This window comes from Marmota marmota, unplaced genomic scaffold, assembly GCF_001458135.2.
Source record: "Marmota marmota marmota unplaced genomic scaffold, marMar, whole genome shotgun sequence".
Classification (NCBI taxonomy): Eukaryota; Metazoa; Chordata; class Mammalia; order Rodentia; family Sciuridae; genus Marmota; species Marmota marmota.
Window position 1 is genome coordinate 4560146 of NW_026000240.1, and position 19915 is coordinate 4580060.

At 39.9% G+C, this 19915-nt stretch overlaps 1 long non-coding RNA gene across 1 annotated transcript in view; it reads left to right on the forward strand.

Moving 5' to 3' along the window:
* Nucleotides 1-8856: 8856 nt before the first annotated feature.
* LOC125613562 overlaps nucleotides 8857-19915 on the forward strand; it is a 43996-nt gene continuing 32937 nt past the window's right edge. Inside the window, exon 1 of the long non-coding RNA XR_007344115.1 lies at nucleotides 8857-9070. This is a non-coding gene — a long non-coding RNA (uncharacterized LOC125613562). The remainder of the gene's footprint in view (nucleotides 9071-19915) is intronic.

A 19915-nucleotide genomic window follows, 5' to 3' on the forward strand; every position in this document is an offset into this window, starting at 1 on the left:
ATATATATATATATATATATATATATATATATATATATATATATATATATTAACAATATAAAGTTATTTGTAAAAAAAAAAAATATTGATAATATTCTCAATTAACATGGTTTCTAAAAATTCTTGGAATTTTTTTTCCTGAATGCGTGTTTTAAGGCCTTTAAAAAATAAAGTCAGATTGACAAAGCTGACAGCTAAGTTTTACTTTTGAAAAAAAAAAATTTTTTTTAAACAAAAGAAATATTTGGGTTTTTTATCCTTACTCTCTTTAAAAATAATGAAATTTGTAAATCTTGGTTGTCATTCTGCCTTTCTGGGCCAGTTTTTTTCCCAGAATTTAACTGATAACATTCACTGTTCTATAAATATGAACTAACCTGGTTTCTCTATTTTTCTGTACTAGAACTTCTTAACTGTCCAGTGTCAGCTTCCTCCATGTAAGCAGCACACCTTTACCCTTAAAAACTGAGTCTTAAGTTGTCACAAACACTCAGTACAAGTCATCTGCTTAGTACAATTATGTTTAGCACTTGGACAGCCTTTAGAATTAAAGAGTGTTTATTGGTCCCAGGGTCTCTTCATGGTAGCATTTTAGATGTTAGTGTTACAACCTCTGATATGTCCAGCTAAGAGATTTTTTTCTTTTACAGAGAGAGATTTTTGGAGTCTAAAAATAGTAAATGAATTCTAAACTATATTCACAGAATTGTTCATTAGCATTTTAAGTGTTCTATCTTCCAGCTTTCATAAGTTAATTTATTAATTTCTTATTTGGTAGTAATAGGCCACAATTCTTCAATATGTAAATTCAGAAACACAAAATAATGATGCAAGGAAGAAAGTTGTGTCATCTTTCTACTCCCAAGTTTCAATAGTTACTCATATGCAGAAGCAGATTTTAAGAGTGTTTTATGTTAATTCTGAGGATATAGTGGGAAAATAAAGTGTTTCTCCTATTATTTGTTCACAACATAGATCACTTCTGTGATCCTAAAATGTGTGCGAAATTATAGCTCTAATCCAGTTCAGTTCTGACACTGTGTGAAGATAAAAGCAAAAGTGATAGACTGAGAACTCAGTTCCACCAGACTGCCCTTCACTTTAGATGCCAGTCACAAGTCCAGGCCTCTAGAAGTTCTGACCAACTAGCTGTGAATTGGAATTCCTGGAACCCCTTCCTTAGACTTGATCATTTTTCAAAAAATAACTCATAGAGCTCAGAAAAATACATACACTCATTATAAATGATATTTTAAAGGATAGAAGTAAACAGCCAGCTGAAGGTATACCTAGGGCAATATCTGGATGGGCCTTGATTGCAGGAGCTTCTGTCCCCATGGAGTTGGAGTGTACCATCCTCAAGCACAGGTAGGAGTTCTTGCTTACCTTCCTATAAGCCTCCATGTGTTCAGCTGTTCAGAAGCTCTCAATCTTATCCTACGGAGGCTTTACTGAAACCTCTTTGTATATGATTGAAGGGTGTAGAACTGTGGTTGGACAAAAAGGATATGGTATGATGTTAATAGACTGAGTGGGGAAATCCAGCAAAGCCTGTCTGTTCAGATTCGTCTTGGCCTGTCTATAGTATTTCTTCCTCCTGGGTATGAGGCAGGACTGAAATGGGAGTCTTATGATCTGCTTACTAACCAACAAGGTAGGTGAGAGAATTTTTTTAATGGCCATCTCCAAGACAGTTGTGGGAGAAGATTACAGTATATTTTATGACATGCCTTGGGGAGGAAATTCCAGTTTCTGTGGTCCTGACTTGGGGAAGAAAAGGAGCAGGAATGTGCCAGTTACTATCATGATGGGCTCTGGAAATACACACTCAACAGGACAGACATTCTCTGTCCTCAAAGGTGTTCCATCGCAGTGGGATACAAAGGAGTGTAAAGCGATAAATGCTGTGAAGAAAACTAAAGCAGATCAAGGGTGCAAAGAGTGACAGAATTGGCTTAAGTTTTAATTACTAGTATAAGGGCCTCTTTACAAAAATTATGTTTAGTAGTTCAGAATTTAAGTTTCCTATTAGGTAAAGCTGGGTTCTATTTGTGAGCTAACACCTTAATGATTTTTCAAATCTATTTCTAGTCAGAATTGCTTAAGCAAGTGAGTTCTAAGGCCATATAGCATACCTTAAAAACACTGCAGCAAAGCCCATGTCTTTTCTCAATGTTTTTAATACACCACTGGTAAAGAAGCACACAATTTTATTTAAACCGGTTGGCCTGAGATGGACCTGGCAGAGAATTACCAGAGATGGTAAAGTAGAGATTTCTGAAGTTGAGTTTCAAAAGGACTTTAGAAGCCATGTATCTATCATTTTCATAGCCAAAGAAGGAATTACTCTATGACACCAACTACTGGTAAGACTTCAAGTACATCACCTGTATTCTTTTTGTCTATACTATTCTTTTGTCCAGGCTTTTCCTGACTTTTTTTTTTTTTTTTGTACCAGAGATTGAACCTGGGGAACTTAACCACTGAACCACATCCCCAGCCCTTTTTGTACTTTAAATTTAGACTTCTGAGTTGCTTAGGGCCTTGCTAATTTGCTGAGGCTTGCTTTGAACTAACAATCTTCCTGGTAAATGGTAAAATTTCTACTGATCATTATGGGACAGTGAAAGATTCAATAAAAAACTTAACTACAAATCAAGTAGGTTTAATCCATTACTTCATAAAGATCTTTAAAAAGCAAGTTACCATTGAAGGATGCAAAGGAAACAATTATTTTGAAAATTGGCAAATAATGGCAAGAAGCATTTATCTTGCCTTAAATATATGTGAACTGTACCATCGGGTCACTATCAGAAAGTGATCTTTCTGTGTGTGTGTGTTTTACTAGGGATTGAACCCAGAGGTTCTCTACCACTGAGCAACATCCACAGTCTTTTTTTTTTTTTTTTGGTAGTGGGGATTGAACTCGGGCGTACTTGACCACTGAGCCACATCCCCAGCCCTATTTTTTGTATTTTGTTTATTTATTGACAGCAACTTTCACTGAGTTGCTTAGCACCTTGCTTTTGCCAAGGCTGGCTTTGAACTCACAATCCTCCTGTCTCAGCCTACTGAGATGATGGGATTACAGGTATGCACCACAGCGCCTGTCTCCACAGTCCTTTTTATTTTTTATTTCAAGACAGGGTCTTGCTAAGTTGCTGAGACTGGTATTGAATTTGTCATCCTCCTGCCTCAGCCTCCTGAGTTCCTGGATTATAGGCATCACTACACCTGGCCAGAAAGAGATTTTTATGGGATTATAGTGACATAGACATTTTGCCAAATGTACTAATAGATTTTAACTTTGTTTATAGCATCTTTTGCCATACCAAAAAAGTTACTTGTGTATGGTCATATTTGCCTGTCTTTTATAGTTCCTTGGTTCTTAGGATAGAAAGTCTTCAAACTACATGTTAAATACATAATGTCCTAGATATTTTTCTTATATTTAAAATTATTTTTATTTTGTGTAAACCTTTAATTCATCAGCATTTATTTTTGAATTTACCATAAGATTATAATCCACCACTTTTATTTTCTTTCATCTGGGCAGCCGGTTGTGTCTAGATGCTTTTTAAAAATAATAATTTTCCCATTGAATTATCAATATGGCACACAAACATTTCTAATTGCCAATATAATTATAATTGTTTATTTTGTTCCACAAATATATTTTATATTTCCTTATCAGTATCATGTTGATTTAAATTCACAAGCTTTAGAGTATGACAGATATTTTAGTAAGTCCCCCCCTCTTCGTTTGTTGTCTCTCTCCCTTACATTTTTTTTTATTAGCTACACATGATATTACAATGATCTTGGCAATTCATACATTTGAATCAATTGGGGTATCTCTCCCTTACATTTTAAAATAGTTTTTACTAGCTATTCTTTGTGTTCTTTCTCTTTATGAACTCCAGAATCATTTAATTCCAAGAAAAATCCAACTGAAATTCTAATTAGAACTGCATTAAATTTATATATTAAGATGTCTAGAATTAAGTTTTACATTAAGTCTTTTCTTCTTCCAGGAGCATGCTAGTATGACTTTCAATTTATTCAAATACTATCTTATGTCTTTTAATATTTTTTTCCAAATTTTAAAAAATATAGATCCTCTATTTTGTTAAATTTATTTATTTATTTATAAGTACTTAGAATTCTTGTCACTATAGTATTCTGAATAGATTTTTATTAACAACAAATGATTATGAAAGCATAAAAAAGAACTATCCAGACAGGTTGTTCAGTCACTGGAATTCATAACTTACTGGAATATATATCTCTTATATTACTAGGAAGGAAAGGTGGATATGTATCTTTATAAGACCATTTAAGTATGGTCTTGCTGAGAGGTAGGGGGAAGGACAAGATGAGCCCTGGAAAACCTATAAAGAAGAGGAATCTGAACATTACTGTTTAAGCCAACTTCCTAAAGTCAGGACTCATGAAGATTCTTGACCTAACTAGCCAGTTTTTCCAATGGGCACATGGATATATAGGAAACCATTATAAAACATGCAGAGATAATTCAGAGCAAACATTTCCCAAAGAAGAATTTCTTTCTATTTTTTCTCTCTGTCTCTTAAAAACTCTATTTTGTTGCCTGGAACAGTGTTGTATACCTATAATCCTAGTTACCCAGGAGGCTGAGGCAGGAGGATCACTGAGTTTGAGGCCAGTTTAGGTAATTTAGAGAGACCCTGTCTCAAAAAAAAAAAAAAATAGCTGGAAATGTGCTTCAGTGGTAGAGTACCTCTGGGTTCAATCTCCATTACAGCCCCCAGTCAAAAATAAAAGGAAAAGAATAAATTCTGTTGTTATGAAATTATTTGTGTCCTTTTTATTTTTGCAATTAGAGTCTTCCAGAGTGATAGAACTAATAGGATATAGAAATAGATATTTAAGGAGAGGTGAGTTATTAGGGGAATTGGCTTACATAATTATACAGACTAGGTCCCATAACAGGCAAGCTAGAGACCATGGCATTTCAATAGTACAGTTCAGTCCAAGTCTGAAGCCTTCAGAACCAGGGAAGCTGATGGTGAAATTCTCAGTGTGAGACCAAAGTCCTGAAAACCTGGTATTTTCTGGTATAAGCCCTAGAGTTCAAAAGCCAGAAAGCCTAGAGATCTAATGTCCAAGGACATGAGGAGAGTATGTCAGTCCCAAGACAAAGAGAAGAAATAACTTTTTCTGCCTTTTTGTTTGTTTGTTTGTTGTTGTTCTTTTGGGCTCCCCATCTGATTGAAAGGTAGCTGCACACACTGAGGGGAATCCTCATTCAGACCACCAACTCACATGCCAGTCTCCTTTGGAAACTCCCTTACAGACACATCCAGAAGTAATGCTTTAACAGTTCTCTGGGTATTCTTTAATCCAGTCAAATTGACATCTAAAAGTAACCATCACAGCAATTAATACTTTTAAAAATATATTTCCACAGATATTATAGAAAATACTCACTTTGTGTCAAGCTCTCTAGTTATTGCTAGTATAGAAAACACAGACCCAGTCTTTGTCCTCAGATGCTTGCTTTCTATTTGAGGATACACACACACAGCTTACTCAGCACACATTATTGGAGCCAAAGGAGAGGCATCTCAATCAGACGGGTGGGGTTTGGTTAGTGTCACAGAGAAAGGGTCATCAGTGAGTCCTGAACTAGCAGGGCACGTTCAGGAAGTGGTGAGGAGCTTGAAGCTAGAGCTCATGTTATGATGTATAGCTAGAGAACAGCCCAGAAAACAGATCAGGAGTCTGGTCAGCTGATGCTTACAGAGGAGACTTGGATTAACAGATGTTGAGGAAAATCATGCTGTCACTAAGTAGTGTGGATTATGGATTAGAGGGGCAAGACTGATAGCAGGACACCTACGTGGAAGGCTACCACAATAGCCTAAGGGACAGCTAAGGCAAGTGGTAGTGAGAACTGAGAAGAGGAATTTGTCATCCACGCAGGTAGAAAATTTGACAGGCAATGGGAATGAGGCAACCTGGGCAGCTGGATGGGTGTCAGTATTATTAACCTGGGAGCCAGGAGCATGAGCAAGTTTAATGGGGACAAGAGGAAAAGGGCACTATTGAATGTGAATTGCATGTGAAAAAGTCCAGTAGCTGGGTGGGGTTCTGGGGCTCAGAAGGCAAAGACTAGAGATGTGCATTTAGGGATCACTGGCGGCAGCCAAAGAGCTGAAACCATGTGAATAGCTAAGAAAGGCTAGGAAAGGTACAGAACCAAGGGTGGAGTTCTCAAGGGTTAGTTCCTCTCACATTCCAACAGTAATTATCAAAGACGACTTAACAGAGAAATGCTTTCACAACAGAACCAGATTTGTACCTCTGATGCGGTTTTAATTTAGAATCTAAACTGATTAAGCAATCAATGTGTCTTAAAGTCAGAGAAGTTAGTAAATGCATACTGTTTGTATTTACAGTCAACTATTTATTAAAATAACTTCTGAATTCATTAATAAACAATTATAAAAGTCAGTTTTTTAAAAGTGAATGAAAATTTATGGAATATTCACAAGTGCTGTGGGTTCAAACTTAAGTTTTTTCACTTCCCACCTCATCAGGATCCACCAAGTGCAGATAATCTGTATTACCCACTCCATTCACCTATGAGATTCCTTGGTTTGTTCACTCCACTCACCTAGGTTTATACCACCTCTCCTGCTGCTATGCATGGCCCTCCTTGACTGGGGCCTTGTCTTAGTTCAGGGTCTCTCTAATCTGGCACTGAATGAAAACCACATAGGTAGTGGTTATCCAAAAAGAAGTAGCACAGAAAAATGGAAAGAATTTTACTCTACTGGGAGTGACAGTATTGGCATGGCATGATTTAGGACTGATACTCCTAAACAATACTACTCACTATTTGTAAAATAATTTGGATATACCATGCACCCTGCTGATATTCTTTGCAGTGTATCTTCTCTTTCAGGCCTCAAAACAACCCTACAAAGTAGGTTGAGGTACCCTCCACTTTCTCTACTGTCAAGGAATTGTTATTTTTCCCCATAGGTGATATTATCTAGCTATAGATTCTCATTATGCAGAAAATTAAGTTTACAGAATTTATGTAAATCAGAGGTCTTATATATAAAACACCCCAATTTGCTTTATACAACAGGTTTCTCAGTCATGATTCACATGTGCTCAACTTTGTAAATGTCATTTTTGGTGTGCTGTGTTTTCAAAGAATGTCCTCTCTCCTGCCTAGATCGCCATCACTTTTCTAAAACAAATGTCTACATGGCACGGTGCTAGCGGATTGGTGAGGGGGGCAAAGAGAGAATGTGCAGGTTATCAGAAGTAGAATAAAAGGGGGAAGGAAGATAGAATATAAAATAATAGAATGTAATCACTTGAGTTCTTTTTTTTTTTTAACATTTAAACTGTTGCTGATATTATTGCACTATTTAAAACAGTGGATTTAAGTTTTCTGCAAAGTCTTACATGCAGGCCTAATACATGAAATAGAGAAAAGCAGAGTTGTTCTGAACCAGCTAGGAGCAGAGGCCCAGACTCCTGGTGCCAGCCTTGACTCCATCCACCTCAGTCACTTGCTTGGAATCCTGGGGTTGGAAACTGTCAAGACTATTAGTGTCTTACCAACAGGACCCTGGAGAACCAGTGAAGAGGCTCCTTCTGACCCAAACTGGGAACTTTAAGTAGGTTTAATTTGAGCTTTAATTGGGGTTAGAATTGTAGAAGATTGAAGTCCTTCAAATATATTTAAATTTCGCCTGGTGCAGTGGTGCACACCTGAATTCCAGCAATAGGGAGAGGCAGGAGGATCACAAGTTCAAGATTAGTCTCAGCTAGGGGAGACACTGACTCAAAATAAAAATTAAAGGGTCTGGGGATGCAGCTAAGTTGTAAAACACCCTTGGGTTCAATCCCTAGTACCAAAAATAAATTTTAAAATATTTAAATTTAGCTTTGAATTGGGTGGGAAGTTCTGCTCTTAACTTCTGAGAGCCCCTTCTTCTCCTTCTCTTTGACTCACCTACATCTGGATGCCTCTCAAGTAGATTTATATCATTCTTGCATATTAAAATTTTAATAGTAATTGCATATTAAACACTGTGTAAATGAATTACCTGCAGTATCTCACTAAACCCTCCTATTCCTTCGAGGCATTTAGATCATCCCTATCTTAGAGATAAGAAAATCTAATTGGAGATGTTAAGATGCCCCAAATTTTCCAGCTAGGAAGTAAGGGTGTAGGGTCTTCATTTTCAGAGTCGTCATTTTTAAGAACTGTTATCTTGTCTACATAATTTTGTTTTCTTAATTGAACAATACTGCATGCATTATTTTTCCTTTCTCTCTCACACTCCCCCACTGAACCCAGGGCCTTGAATATTTTAGGCAAGTGCTCTACCACTGAGCTACACCCTCAGCCCTTCCGAGTGGCTGGGGTTACCATGTAACATTTCTAATTTTGAAATTGATCAAATTGAGTCATACTTTGTCCTCGAATTGTATCTCTTTGAGGAAGTCTTACTTAGTCCTTGGTCCATTTTTGTTGCTGATAGGAAAGAAAAGAAATTAATTTAAGGTTTACGCTACATAGTTTCCTCTTTTGTCCTATATTTACTGATTTCTCCAGGTAAAATACAGAAATAAAAATTAAAAACCATACAGCCCGCTTCCTAGTCTCTGGAGGGCAGGGAGGGCCGGGGGCAGACCCACCCGAGTCCAGCGATGAATTATGCTGGGGTCCTCGGCTCTGGAATCCGATGCAGAGCGCGGATGGGCGTAACCGGAGGGCTGCAGGTCCACTCCCTGAGCACCATGCAAATGACATGCAAATCAGCGCGTGTAAGTTTCAGCCGGCAGTTTGAGTCCAGACCCGAAGCGCCGCGCTCTTGCTTGCTAGAGCGTCTCCGCGTCTTCGCGCTGGGCGACTTGCTTTCTCGCTGGGTCCCCCAGTCCCGCCCCGCCTCGCGGGGTCGTCAGTCCGAGCACAGACAGCGCGGATCCCGCGCTGTGCGCCTGCAGCTGGTGCGCCCGCCAAGCGCTGGTGCCTCGCTTGCTGTCTGCCTCGGCTGCGCGGGTGAGTGATCCCGCCCAGTGCTTTGTCCTGGCGAGGCCCCTGGGAGTCATAACCTAGGGGCAGGATTGGGGTGAGGGCAGAGACCCTCCAAAAGCCGAGGGCCCTACTCTCCGACTTCCCTATTTGAGAGGGCCTCCTAGGTTCGGCGAGGAGTTGGCGGCGTGAGGGGAAGACTCTAGTGACGCTAAACAGCCTGGTTTTCTTGGGGGGAGGTAAGGTACTTGGAGACTGCGATGTGACAGTCTGTATAGGAATTATCCAAAGGGGGTGAATTTGGTTTGAGGGGTACAAATCGCCGCTAACATTAAGGAGGAGAAGCGGGCTCTTCTCCCTGTCCCCTGCCCCTTGCAAGAAGACCCGGCGACGGCCACAAGGACGGGATGCCACGTGAAGGTCCTCCCTGCCCAAATGTGATGAGGACGGATAGGGCAGCAAAGGCTGTTGGTCCGTGGTTGCCAGGATCTGGAGGTCCTGGGCGAAACTGGGACGTGTACTTTGTGGTCTTGCTCTCTTACTCCTTACTCCTCACGCAAGCCTCTGGCCGCACTCTGCCTTCTTTGCTTTAGCTGGGGTGCCAGTGTTGAGGGACCTTGTTCGCAGATCATTGCAGTTGGAGAGTTGTGGTTAAAAGTAATTCTCCAGAGTTGTGAGCCCTTTTAGACCCAAAAGACTGAATTTCTAGGATTGGTATTGCAGATGTGAAGATGGGCTGTCAGGGACAGGGTTTCTAGAACTTATTTAAAAATTGGGATGGGAGACACTTGCTGTATCATAAAGGAGAAAGACCTGGATCCGTGTGTGTGTGTGTGTGTGTGTGTGTGTGTAACTGGGAATTGAACCCAGGGCCTCACATGCTAGGCAATTGCTCTACCTCTGTGCTATATCCCTAGTTCTCCATTGGGGTATTGAGGAATAAAATCAGCTATTGTGCTTCAAGAAGCAGGGCAGAGCACTGGTACACCTGGACAGTGGGCATGGTGCCAGGATTCAGGGCACTGGCTTTCACCATCCTTCCCTTCCCCAAATGCTAGGAACAGAGTATGTGTTGCTCCATCCAGCCCTCCAGAGCCTACTGGAGAGCCGCTTTCTCCTTCCAAGTGGGACTGTGTTCTCTGTCCTGGTGGAATCATTTTTTCCCCCCAAACCTCATAACTTGTCAAAATTATTTCCAAATGAGGAGCTTGAGATAACCACATAGGGACCCTCTCCCCTTACCACACACACATGAAAGCATTAGGTATCCACAATGCAAAGTTCAGGGGGAAGTCTAGGTGCTTCTGATAACCTTATTGGGTTCCTAAAAAACATTTTGAGTTCTAATAGAATCATTTTTGTTTTGGTTACTTTTTTCACTTCCCCTCTACTACCTCTTTTATTTTCTCTTAAATTGTTTCCCTTCCTTCTCTTGTGTGGTCATTTTTGTCTCTTCCCTTGCTCTCCACACAGCAGGGAATGTGGAGGGTGATGCTGTTGGCCTGACTGTGCCCTAGTCCAGCATGAGATATTCCTTCCTGTGCCAGGGTGAGGTTGCCTTGAGCCAAGCAGGTAGGAGTCTGCCTGAGCAGTTGGTTCTGGGTGGGGAGTGGTTGGACTCAGGACACTAGGAACATCTTTTCCCCAAGACGGATAGGTCTATCCCTTCATTCACAGACGACATAAAAGGATGCTGCTTATTTTAGTTAGAGTTTTTTGTTGCAGTGACCAAAATACCTGTCAAGAACAACTTAGAGGAGAAAAAGCTTATTTGGGGTGGTTTCAGAGGTCTCAGTCAATGGACAGCTGACGTCATGGCTCTGGGTTCAGTGAGAGGCAGGCAGTACATCAGGGAAGAAGGGACCAGTGGAAGAAAGCTGCTTACCTCATGGTGGGTTTAGGAAGCAGTGAGAGTGAGAGGAAGGGAAAGGGACGGCAGGGAAAATGTACCCTTCCAGGGAATGCTCCCAGTGACCCACCTCCTCCAGTCAAGACCCATCTGCCTACAGTGACCAACCAGTCAGTCCATTCAAATGAGGATGGATTAGTTAGGTTATAGCTCTCATAATCCAATCATTTCATCTCTGAATATTCCTGCACTAACATGGGAGTTTTTGAGGGACACCTCATATCTAAATCATAAACCACTAGGCATGAGCTTAGAGATCAGTCTCCCTGTGATGAAGGATTTGTGCTAGTCCATTGTCCTTTGTTCAGTTTCTTTTGTGCAGTAACTGGCTAGCTGAGGAGGAGGGTGGCCAGAGCCTTGGAGTAACTTTATTTGTGTGAGGTTTGCTGACCTCTTCAGGAGGAGATGGTTTCTCTAGGGACTGGATTTTAGGGGATTAAATATTGAGCAGACAAGGCCCTTGGGAAGTTCCTGATCTAACTGGTAAGGTCAGATAGACCCACCTGCTCCCTGGAACACAGTAAATAGGTGGGAGTCACTATAGATCAGGGGGATCCTGACTGGCAGGTAGATGGGGAGGACTCTTCTGAGAAGGTTTGTTAGAGAAGATGGCTGGCTCCAGGTGGTGCAGAGTGGAGCAAGGCCTTTGCAGGGCTCATGGTAGGGAAAGGGTCTTGGTCCTGGATGAGTAGGTCTTCTCCAGCCTTGGACATGAATTGTGAATAGAATGGGTCACCCTGGACTCACTGTCTATTAAAATGACCCATTGCTTTGTTTCTCAAAATACAGGATGAACAGCTGGGTGCAATGACACATGCCTGTAGTCCTAGCTATTCATGAGGCTGAGGCAAGAGGATTGCTTGTGCCCAAGAGTTTGAGACCAGCCTGGACAACATAGTGAGAACCCATCTCAACAATAACAACAACAACAATAAAATGTATACATATATGTATACATAAATACATATACATATTTTTGATGAATCTAGAGTCTGTGAAATCCAACTCATTGACTTTGTGTGTCTTTGCCTTTTAAGTTTCATAAGGTAGGAATTTGGGAATGCGGCCATGCTTGGAGGTAGATGTCCAGAGTCCCTGTGAATATGGGTCTCTGTCAGTATCTTTCTGAGACCAAAGCTTGATGTTTGGGAAATATTTCCTAAGGCCACTTGGAAGCCCAACTATCCCTGCCCGAACTGAAACCAAACACAGGTTGGGAGTTTATTCATTCTTAAAAGCTTCCCATCTTATTTTTTTCTGCAAATGTACTGAGATTTAGAGAACAACCCTTTAAAAGTAATCTTTCCCATCAGAAGACATCGTCCTGAGTATGGAGTCATTTTCCTCTGGCCAAAAAATGGTACATGCAGAGGATGCAAGGCAGGGGCTTGGGAAATCTGTATGAGGCTTAGGTTCAAGTTGGGTCTGGTTGGTAGCATGGAGGCACAGAATCAAGGACCCACTGAGCAGTAATCCAGGATGAGGACAGCAGTATCACAGTGATGAGCTCCCATGCCATGTGCTTTCTGTCCCTTTCCTTTGGTCACAAGGCCTCTTATCCCACAGGCATGAAGTGGGGTGCTGGGTAGCAGCTTGCTGCATGAGCCGAGCCTCTCCCTCTGTACCATTCTGCAGTTAAATTCTATTTATTCTTTCTTGAGTTTTGGCTGCACATTTTCTGTTTGTTTGAACCTAACAGGTTGAGCAAATGCAGTTCTCCTTACATACTCAGGGTGGATAGACCTCAACATGTGTCACTCTAGACCATCAGATACATCTCTTCTGCCTTGGTGTGTGCACATGGGATGCCAGGGCTGCAGCCCTTGTGGAAATTTGCAGGGACATCCAGGCCAGGGGGGCTGGGACAGAAGCAAGGCCAGCAAGAATTGTTCCCTGTTTGAAGCTCAGGGACTGGGGGAGGCTAGACTTCCAGATGCTCACATGACCTTTTCACTGCCATCCTGCTCACTGTTCCTGGGCGTTTGAGGGTGAATGCTCACAATGGGCACCCCACTAGGGAGCTGTGGGCATTTTTGTCTTTATTCTACTTCTCAAATTTCCCAGTGTTGTCCCATCCCCCACTATTGGTACCTCTGCGCCCTCCCCTTCTGCCCACCCCTGCTCCTCCCCTGGGTCTTGAGAGCAGGGCCCTCCGGAGACAGAAAACCCCTCAGGGACAAAAGAAAGGGGATGAGGAGAGGATTTTCTATTCTTTCAGATCTGCTTTTTGATGTTTTTTCCTGGCTCTGGGCCCTCAGATCTGATGTTAATTTGTTAATCCAGGACCTCATAAGTTATTTCTTATAATCCTTTAGGAATCAAATGCCTACAGTTTTGGGCTTTCATAATTGAGAATGTGTTTATCTTTTTTCGCTTTCAGAGATTGAGGATTTCTAGGACAAAGTAGTTCTTTAGATCCCAGGCAGAAGGAATCAGCAGGATAGAGGTGAATTTTAGTGTCAAGCTTGGATTCAGATCTACCCTTTTCACTTTCTGGCTAGGTGTTCTTGAGTGTGGTCTTTATCCTTTGATAGCTGATATCACTTTCCTCATCTGACTAGGGGAGTAATTATTAAAATTAGATGAACATATTAATATAAAAGGAAGCACAAACTAAGGAATAGCTAGCTATTACTATATGCATTGGGTGTTCTCCATGTCTATGGAATGACCTGTAAATAAGTCAACAAACATAATTAGGTACCTACTGTTCATCTACCTCTATAGAGAATTATAAAACAAAGGTCTTATGCCCAAGAGACCTTGAGTCTATATGGGAAAAGAGCTAACATGTATGAATTAATTAGAAAACAGGGACAACACATAATTTCCAAGTTCTGTGGTACAGACTCAATTAAGAGAATTAAAGGATAGCAAGAAACTTAGGGGCTGGAGTGATGGGGGACTGCCTCAAAGAAAGGGAGGGTGGGCATTGGCCAGGAGAGAGGAGGGCAGAACACTTCGCTACAACAGTGTTCAAAGGTTCTCAGCCCCTCCTGTGCTGGAACCTGGTGCTACACCTTTGACCCTGTGGCACTTCCAGTCATGTGTATCTGCTTGTTCTGAGATTTATTTTGGTGGTGGTTTTCATTTCTGGGTTTGTTTTCTCTCTGCTGCCCAGAATATTTCTGGAATGGATTTGTTTTAATTTTATGCTGAATCAAAATAATGAGAAGCAATTCTATGGCCAGAATGAAAGTTCAGTCCCATAGAAGATTTTTGGGTTTCTGGGAGTCTTGTGGCTCATTTATTATACCTCACTTTCTGGTTGTGGAATCACAGGGCATTAGGACTGGAGGAGGTGGGTTCACATTACCATTGCATTGGATAGGGAAGGAAACTCTAACCTAAGAAGGTGCATGATAGAGTCAATCAACCTGAATTCTATCTGTATATCCTGGTGGAAGATAGCAACCAGGCGGAAGGTGAAGGATAGAGGAATGGATACAGATGGGATCCATCATGTGCTTCATCTGTCTTTCTGGAGTCCTTAAAGGCTGTCTGTCCTCTCTTAGTCTGAGGGTATTGTGAGATGTTTTCCTTTCCTTTTTCTGGCTCCACTCTGTGATCACTGCCCTTTTTCTACCTCCAGGGCCCTTGGATATCTAGTGTCTGATCACACATTCTATCCCACTCTTAAGTTCCAGCCTCCATCCCCACCCCTATCCCACCACAGTTTTTACAGACTCAAAACCTGTGGTTGATGTATTGGGGCCAGCATTGGCCCTGGAATGCACAGACATTTTCACCCTGATGAACAGTTCCAGGCTCTGGCAGACCCTGCCAACCCTGGCAGGAGTGCTGATCTCCTTTGTTAGGGCTAAACTACATGGAATTCTTCCTATGCTGTGTGAAAAACTAGGAAAAGGCCCTAGGTTTGAGCCCAAGTTCTGGCACTGTCCCCTGCTGCATGATTTCGTCTCTCCAGGTCTTTGCTTGTGCATCTGTAGGTGAATAGTGGAGTCACTCTGTATTTACCTGGAGAAGCTATGGGCAAAAGAAGGAACCTTCATTTGCAATGGAGCTCTAAGGTGTAGTGTCCACTAGGCTGTGAGCTCCTGGCTATGGTTCACCTTTGTGTCCTCACACAGAGCCATTATAGGTACTCGATTCATCTAGGTTATTGAACAGGTGAATGGGGTAAATGGAGGTAAATGGGGTAAATGCCAAAAAAAAAAAAAAAAAAAAGATTTGAAGAGTTTTGCTTTCTGCTGTTCCATGAGAAAGCGCTGCTCACTTACCTCACTTCCTCGGTTATGTCTTACCTAGGGCTAGGTATAACCTCATATCACTTTTTTCCTGAGCTTTTGCATCTTTTCAGCTAAGTACCATCTCTGATCATAGAACATAGCTAAAATTAATCTGTTCCTAATCTTTTCCATTATCCCATTATCCAGGTTTAAGTTTCCATTTGCTATTTTCCTGTGTGTGTCCAGAGATCATTTCCTTGTGGAAATTAGCATGGTGAGGAGGAGGCAGCAGGTTGTTGGAATGTGTCTGTGGGAGTCTGTGGGAACACAGTCCTCACTTGCAGTTTGCCTTTGATTACTACCAAAAGCTGTGTTGTTTCAGCAGTGATTTGTGGTGGGCATGGTGCAGTTAATACAGTCACTGCTGGTAGGTAGCACCCAACGGAGTTCCAACCTGTGATGTTTCAGGCTGCTTGTTGCAGCTGCCCAGAGACTCAGCTCCTCAGCTGTGGGTATTGTTTATCCCGAAGAAACCCTGGGCTTTACTTCATATTGCTGTTCTTCCTGACAGACCTTCACTAGCTCACACTTGGACTATTAACCATGACCTGTCTTTGGACCACACTCATTGTACACTTGATTGCTTTGTTCATCTTAGAGGATAGGCTGTGTCACTCCACCTTCAAAAACCTCTGGTGGCTCTTTCTCACAGAAGAACTTAACCTGAACTTCAGGGGGCTCCATAATCTGATTCCAAGGCCAGTCTCATAGCAGTCTCCCCGACACTGCTGGGTCCCACAGCAACAAGATCTGTCCCTCACCCAGTTTATACTGTCCTGTCTCTTTGACTTTGACTATGAATTCATTCTCTCCTGGATTATTAATCACTTGCCTCTTTGACAAATTGTATCCTTTGATGTTTGCAGGGACTGAGTTGGGTACCAAATCATCTGTCAGGCACTCCCCCAAATGGAGGCTGCCTCTGATCTCCCCATCCTGAAATTCTGCAGCAATTAGTCCCTGTAAAATTCTTCTTAAGGTGATAAATCAAATATTATTATAAAATGTTAACTTTTATTTAAGTTTTTATGCTAAAATTTATATTTATAATTACATTGAGAAAACTTCTATGGGGGGGGGCATGCCAAATGCCTTTATTTCCTCGTAGTAGTGGTTCTAGAAATGACTGGTAACAAAATCCCTATAGTATCATTGTTTGAAAAATAATCCTTGCCTTCCCAGTCCCCACCTGGTCTACATCAGTGGAGTCAGGGAGTCTCTGGTTTTACAATCATCCCCAGGTGACTCAGAGGGCAGCCAAAGTTGGGAATCAATTGATTTTTTTTTTTTTTTACTATGTAATTATTTCTTTGATTTGTGTATCAGGAATGATTCTTCAAAGTTAACAGAAACTAATCAGTTTAGCTGCAGAGGAAAAAATTAATTAAAAACCCCATGTTTTCTTGGTTCCAAATTACCACAGGCTGTAAGAGTCATATGACTTTATAGTTTTTGAGGAAACACTTCTTTTTAGTATACACAATTTAAGAAAATTTTCTAAATTGTAACATGCCTTTATTCATAATGTTACATACCAGTTTCTTCATCATTGTTGCAACCAGAATATAAAGATCCCAACTGTGTTTATTTGTCAAAGTTACACATGATTGCAAAACAAAATGCTGTTTTTTATAATCTGTGTTGGGGATTTTTGAATGTTGACCCATCCTTGCATTCCTGAGATACATTTGCTCATGATATGTAGTTAAAAAAAAATAAAAGAACACTGCTGGCTTTGATTTTCTAATATTTTGTCTGGATTTTTTGCATCAATAGTCCAAAGTAAGATCAAACTATTATCTTTGTTTTCCTTGGCTAATTTTGTATGTGCCCATGATTTTGACATTTTTTAGCTCCTTTAGAACTGAGAGAATGGTTCTGAGAGATACTGACGTCTGCAAGGGTTTATCTACATTTCCTTTAGGTTCAACTTATGGTTCTGGTTTTTCTGTAAGTAAACAATATTGATAAAAGTTGAGCATCCTTTTCTGAAAGTTAACTGGAAATTTGAAGAACTGAATATTCAGTACTCAGTGGCTCATCTCTTGCTCTTGTGTCAGTCCTCCAATGTTTCCTACTTCTAAAAAGCTTGTGTTCTATTCTGATAAGTTTGTCAGTTCTTACTACCTGTTGATTCCATTGCTTGGCAAGTAATAGTTATTCATGTAGGTACACAGTAACTTTTCTTTTTAATGCTTCATCACAATACAATTTTTAAAGATTCTTTATCTCTTTTTTTAAATGGTGGCATAATTTATATGGAGTTAAATCCACTTATTTTAGTGCATGATCCTGAGTTTTGACAAAATTCAGCACCATCACAACTTGAAATGTAAGCACCATCACAAGTGAAATGCAAATCTGTGATTTTTATATTTTAGACATGAGTCTCTTATCAGGTGCATGGTTGGCAAATATTTTCTGCTGTCTGTGGCTTGTCTTTATTCTCTTAACAATATCTATTGTTGCAGAGCAGGAGGCTCTAATTTTGAGGAAATCCAATTTATCAATTTTAGAAAATAAATTATGCTTTTGGTGTTGAATCTAAGAAATATTTATGTAATATGAAGTCCTTAGGGTTTTTTCCAGTGCTTTCTTTGAGATGTTTTATAGTTTTAGATTTTATATTTAGGTCTGATATATTTTCAGTTAAAATTTCTACATGGTACAAGGTGCGAAAGTTGTTTTGTTTTGTTTTTGCATAGGAATGTCCAATTGTTCACCATAGTGAAAGACTCTCCTTCCCCTGTTAAATTATCTTTGTACATTTGTTCAAAGTCAATTGAACATGTATGAGGGGGTGTGTTTCTGAGTATTTTCTTTCATTGATTTATGTGTGTATCCTTCCATCAATACTGTCTTGATTATTGTACCTTTAGAATAAATTTTGAAACAAAAAAAGTTGAGTTCTTTAGCTTACTTCTTCCTTTTCAAAAATTGTTTTGGCTTTTCCAGATCTTTTGCCTTTTATATAAATTTTAGAATCTTCTTGTTGTCCTTGGCATAAAATTCTACATAAAATACTTTATTTAGCTGGAAACTGAAATCCCAGCTACTCCCAAATGCACACATGGGTAATCCCAGCTACTAGGAAGGCTGAGGCAGGAGGGACTGCAGGTTCTAGGTTGGCCTGGGCAACTTAGTGAAACCCTTCCTCAAAATAAAAGAAATAAGGCTAGAGGCATAGCTCAGTAGTAGAGTGCTTACATAGCCTGTGTGAGGCCTTGGATTTAATCCACATTACTGCAAACAAAGCCAAACCAAAACCCTCATTGGTACTGCATTGAATCAATAGGTTAAATTGCAGAGAATTGACATACTAATATTGGGTCTTCCAGTAAATCACCAACCCATATCGCTCCACTTATTTAGGTCTTCTTTGATTTCTTCATCAATGATTTGTAGGTTTTAGCTTATAAATACTGAATGTATTTTGTCAGATTTATAGCTATTTAGTTCATATTTCAGTATGATTTTAAATTGTAATTTTGATAAAATTCTATTTTATAGTTGTTTGTTGCTAGTACTTATAATACAATTGATTTATTATTTTTGTGGATTTTTTTAAGAATTTAAAGAGGAACAAAATATGTATCTACAAAATATGGGGATCTAATATAAATAGTATCTAACTATAGTTAGCCAATAAATAAAATGCATACAGAGAATAGTTTAGAATAGTTTTCAGCCCTTATCTATCTGCAAATTATTTCCATGAGCAGTTATTTCATATTTTTCTTAATTTATTTTTATTTATTGATCTCATATCTTGTGACTTTTCCAAACTGTATTAGCTCTAGTAGCTTTTTTGTAGATTCTTGGAGATTTTAATCACAGATAATTATGTCATCTTTGAATAAAGAGTTATATTTTTTCCAATCCAATATCTTTGATTTGTTTTTATTTTTCTTGCTTTACTGTGCTGGCTACAACTCCTAGTATAAAGTTAAATTGGAACAATGAAAACACATTATTGCCTTACTTCAAATATTAGGGGCAGGCATTTAGTCTTAGATCTTTATGTGGAGTTTTTATAAATGTGCTTTACCAGATTGAGGAAGTTTGCTTCTATTCCTACTTTTCTCAGGTTTGTTTGTTTTCTTTTTGGTTTTGGTACTGGGAATTGAACTGAGAGCCTTGCACATGCTAAGTACATAATCTGCCACCAGGCTACATCCCTGGCCCCTTTTGTTTGTTCTTTAATCATGAATGAATAATGATTTTTTCCAAGTACTTTTTTTACCTTTGAGAAGAGCATACATTTTTTTTTCTTCTATGAGTTTTCCTAAAAGGCCAGTGTGATATTGTGATGTATATGTATGTATTTGAGCTTTTATTGGTGAAGTAACACTTGGAGGACCCCTACATAGCTTTAGGTTGGGGCCTGGTTGTCTGAGGAACCAGCCATATAATTAGAAATTTGGAACTTTGGGCCTACCCCATATCCTCCAGGAAGAGAAGAGGGGCTGAAGACTGAGTTAGTAACCAATGGCTAATTGTTTAATTAATTATTCTGATTTAATGGAACCACTACAAAGAACCCTAAGTGAAGGTTCTGAGATTTTTAAGTTGATAAGCAAGCACACTGAGAAGCTGCAAGGTATTATGCCTGGAGAGGGCACAGAAGCTACACACCCCTTCTCATATGCATATCTCATATGCATCCTATTCATCTCATTCATTTGGCCTTTGCTCAGTTGTATCCTTTATAAT